This window comes from Myotis brandtii, unplaced genomic scaffold, assembly GCF_000412655.1.
Source record: "Myotis brandtii unplaced genomic scaffold, ASM41265v1 scaffold561, whole genome shotgun sequence".
NCBI classification, from domain to species: domain Eukaryota; kingdom Metazoa; phylum Chordata; class Mammalia; order Chiroptera; family Vespertilionidae; genus Myotis; species Myotis brandtii.
Genome location: NW_005370085.1, coordinates 1,255,970 through 1,260,577, shown reverse-complemented (window position 1 = coordinate 1,260,577; position 4,608 = coordinate 1,255,970). Strand labels below are relative to the sequence as shown.

General features: G+C 40.6%; 1 protein-coding gene and 1 long non-coding RNA gene across 2 annotated transcripts in view; both read right to left on the bottom strand.

Moving 5' to 3' along the window:
- Window positions 1-1,467, bottom strand: part of LOC106728202 — a 4,639-nt gene extending 3,172 nt beyond the window's left edge. Inside the window, exon 1 of the long non-coding RNA XR_001364478.1 lies at window positions 1,458-1,467. This is a non-coding gene — a long non-coding RNA (uncharacterized LOC106728202). The remainder of the gene's footprint in view (window positions 1-1,457) is intronic.
- Window positions 1-4,608, bottom strand: part of CRTC3 (CREB regulated transcription coactivator 3) — a 101,521-nt gene that overhangs the window by 90,189 nt on the left and 6,724 nt on the right. The window lies entirely within an intron of this gene.

Genomic DNA, 4,608 nt, shown 5'->3' with positions numbered 1-4,608 from the left:
TTAAATTTAATTATAATTAAAATTTTATCAATTATGTTCAGATTCAATTTCTCCTTTTTAATTTACGAGGCATTTCTCTGGCCTAGTATATGATCAATTTATACACACACACACACACACACACACACACAGATACACACATCCGGTGAATAAATAGTGAAAACAATCCAAATATGCAACAATAAGGGGGCAGTTAAATAAACTGTGGTACATCCATGTGAAAAAATATTGTAAACATCCATGTGAAAAAATATTGTAAGTCATTAGAAATAATGTTTTTGAAGACCTTTTAAGTATATAGGAAAATGTTCATGACATAAAAAAGCTACAAAACTATACATGCAGTATGATGCTGCTTTTGTTAAAACTATTGAAAGAAAAAAGCCAAAATGTGAAAAGGGGTGTTACCTGCTTTCTATAATCAGCTAGTCTCAAAATTATAATCAGGAAAAAATGCTATTTTAAAAAACTGAATTTCACTGACATATCTTTTGCCATTTATTTTTTTCTTAAAAAGAATCTTAAAAATTTAAGAGAAAAGGCAGCAAAGAAAAGCCATTGAAACTGAACTAGGAGTCAAAGAGGACTGCTAAGTTCTGGTTCTCTTACGTATTTGCTATGCAGACTCTAAGCCTCATTATATCCACTCATATAGGCGGTGGGCTTCAAGAGTTAAAACTCATAAACCCTCAGCTACAAATAAGGTGACGAAATTTTGTTAAAATGTAGCAGTCAGGCCCTAGCCAGTTTGGCTCAGTGGATAGAGCGTCGGCCTGCGAACTGAAAGGTCCCAGGTTCGATTCCGGTCAGGGGCACATGCCTGGGTTGTGGGCTCGATCCCTAGTGGGGGACTTGCAGGAGGCAGCCAATCCATAATTCTCTCTCATCATGGATACTTCTATTACTCTCTCCCTCTTCCTTCCTCTCTGAAATCAAAAAAGATCTACTAAAAAAAAAAAACACAATAAAACACACGAATGTATTATTAAAAAATAAAATAACGTGTAGCAGTCAGAAATATATAAAGTGTGATTCATTTTTTTTATTGGTGAAATCTAAAAGGACTAGGTGGGTTATATAAAGGCTATAAAAGGCTACGACTATACCCAGATAGTCCAATACAGAGAGAAGCCCCCTGTCCCTCTCTCTGTGGCTGACCTGTAAGTCACACAGCCAACAGATGCCCTGGCCGCTGGAACATACTAGAGAACGGTTACCGGTTCCCTAACCAGGAGAGACAGCCCAGCCCTCACAGAAGGAGGTAATGCCCACTTCCTCCTCTCTGCCTTCGATGTCCATAAGCCAGGCCCTGCCTAGAGATATGAGGGCTATGACCCGAGCCATCCTTGGCTAATGGCCTGCCCCTTGCTGAGGATTATCAGAAGGCAGCCTGAAAAGCTGGATTTGATTTACTCATCTGATTAAGTCTGTGTTCACTGATAAGGCCAATGGGTTACAGGAAAAGAATGTGCTTTTGATCCCCCATGAGGATGGGAAATTGGTCTTTAACCAATATTAAAATAGTACTATGCTTAGCAACTAATGTTGTAGTACAGACCAAATAAAATAGCAGATGTGAAAGCATTTTTGTAAGCTCCCAAGTGACCCAACATGTAAAAGGAAGAGGACTGTGTTTACATAAATAATTATAAGCAACTTAACTTGAATCAAGCTCTCTGCTTCTGTACCATGTTCATGGATTAGAACAGCGGTAGCCAACCGGTGGTCCTCACCACTGGTGGTCCGTGAGGTCCGAAAGGTTGGCAACCGCTGGATCAGAAGACTCAGTATTATTAAGATATCAATTCTATACAATCTGTTCTACAGATTCAATGTGACCCATTTAAAATCCTGGCAGACTCTTTTGTAGAAATTAATAAGCTAATTCTAAAATTTATGGACAAGCAAAGAAACTAAAACAAGCAGGACAACTCTGAAAAAGAACCAAGTTGGAGTATTCCCAGTACTGATGCCCAGCCTTCCTATAAAGTTACAGCAATCGAAATAGCATGATGTTAGCAAATGACAGACACAGAGACCAATGGAACAGGAGACACAGTCAGGAAGTAGACCCACACTTACATGGGCAAGTGATTTTCAACAAAACTGTCAAGGCCATTCAATAAGGAAAGAAAAGCCTTCTCAACAAATGGCGCTGGAACAAGTCAACACCCTATGCAAAAAGAGCGATCCTCAACCCATTACTTTGTCCTACATTTTAAGAAATTGACTTGAGCCCTGACCCGTTTGGCTCAGTGGATATAGAGCATCAGCCTGCGGACTGTTCGATTCCAGTCAAGGGCATGTATCTTGGTTGCGGGCACATCCCCAGTAGGGGGTGTGCAGGAGGCAGCCGATCGATGTTTCTCTCTCATCGATGTTTCTAACTCTCTATCCCTCACCCTTCCTCTCTGTAAAAAAAAAATCAATAAAATATATTTTTAAAAATTTGACTTGAGATTTAAGTTTAAAACCTAAAACTACAAAACTTTTAGGAGAACACATAGGAAAAACAATTTTTTGACCCCGAGTTAAGCAAGGAATTCTTAGAAAAGACGCAAAAGGCACAAGTCCTAGAAGAACACAATGATAAATTAGACTTCATCAAAATTAAAACCATCTGCTCTGTAAGACTTTTGTTAAGAACATGAAAAGACAAGCCACAGACTGGTAGAAAATATTTGCTAAGTACATATCAGATAGAGAAATGGCATCCAAAGTATATAAAGAATTCTCATGAGAAAATGAACAACTCAATTTAAAAACAGGACAAAAGATTTGAAGAGACACTTCACCAAAGAAGATGCATGAATGACAAAGAAGGACATAAAAAGGTGCTCAACGCTATTAATCATTAAGAAAATGCAAATTGCCCAGCCGGGTGTAGCTCAGCGGTTGAGCACCCAGGAACCAAGAGGTCGAGGGTTCAATTCCTGGTCAGGGCGTATGCCCAGGTTGTGGGCTCGATCCCCAGTAGGGGGCATGCAGGAGGCAGCCAATCAATGATTCTCTCTCATCATTGATGTTTCTGTCTCTCTTTCCCTCTCCCTTCCTCTCTGACATCAATAAAAATATATTTTAAAAAAAAAGAAAATGCAAATTAAAACCACAATGCATTAGAATGACCAACATTTTTAAAAATGAAATACCACCATCTCATACCCACTAGGATGACGACTATTAAAAAAAAAAAAAAAATTCCACCCTGGCCCGTTTGGCTCAGTGGATAGAGCATTGGCCTACGAACTGAAAGTTCTCAGGTTTGACTCCGGTCAAAGGCACACGCCGGGGTTGTGGGCTTGATCCTCAGTGGGGGACTTGCAGGAGGCAGCCGACCCATGATTTTCTCTCATCATGGGTGTTTCTATCTCTCTCTCCCTCTTTCTTCCTCTCTGAAATCAATAAAAAAATATATATTTTAAAAATCCCATAAAATAACGAGTGTTGGGGAGGATGGGGAAAAATTGGAACTCTTGCACACTGTTGGTGAAACTGTAAAATGGTATGGCAACTGTGGAAAACAGTGTGGGAGTTCCTCAAAAAATTAAAAATAGAATTACCATATAATCTAGAGCAGGGGTCCTCAAACTACGGCCCGCGGGCCACATGCAAATACAAATATTGTATTTGCTCTCGTTTTTTTTACTTCAAAATAAGATATGTGCGGTGTGCATAGGAATTTGTTCATAGTTTTTTTTTAAACTATAGTCCAGCCCTCCAACGGTCTGAGGGACAGTGAACTGGCCCCCTGTTTAAAAAGTTTGAGGACCCCTGATCTAGAGCAAGCCCACTTCTGGGTATCCACACAAAAGAATTGAAATCATGTTCTGGGAGAGATATTTGCACTCCCATGTACACAGCAGCATTATTCACAATAGCCGAGCGGTGGAAGCGACCCAAATGTCCATCGGCGGATGAATGGATACACAAAATGTGGTTTATACATACACTGGAGTATTATTCAGCCTTAAAAAGGAAGGGAATCCTGTCACATGCTACAGTATGGATAAGCCTTGAGGACATTATGCTAAGTGAAACAGCCAGTCAGAGAAAGGTAAGTACGGCATGATTTCACTTCCATGAGGTGCCCAGAGTAGTCAAATTCACAAAGACAGAAAAACAGAATGGTGGTTGCCAGAGGCTTGGAATGGGAGTGGGGACTTGTTGTTAAATGGATACAGAGCTTCAGTTCCGTGGCATAAAAAAGTTCTGGAGGTTGGTGTGCAACAATGTGAATATACGTTGTTGTTATTTTTAATTAATTTGAGAGAGAAACATTGATTTCTTGTTCCACTTATTTATGCATTCATTGGTTGATTCTTGTATGTGCCCTGACCAGGATCAAACCCACATGACGATGCTCTAACCATCCGAGCTACTGAGCCAGGATTTGTGCTGTACCTTGATTGTGGGGCTGATTATTCCACACAAAACTGTGGACCTGCCCTAGCTGGTTTGGCTCAGTGGATAGAGCGTCGGCCTGCGGACTGAAGGGTCCCGAGTTCGATTCCGGTCAAGGGCATGTACCTGGGTTGCGGGCACATCCCCAGTGGGGGGCGTGCAGGAGGCGGTTGAATCGATGTTTCTCTCTCATCGATGTTTCTAACT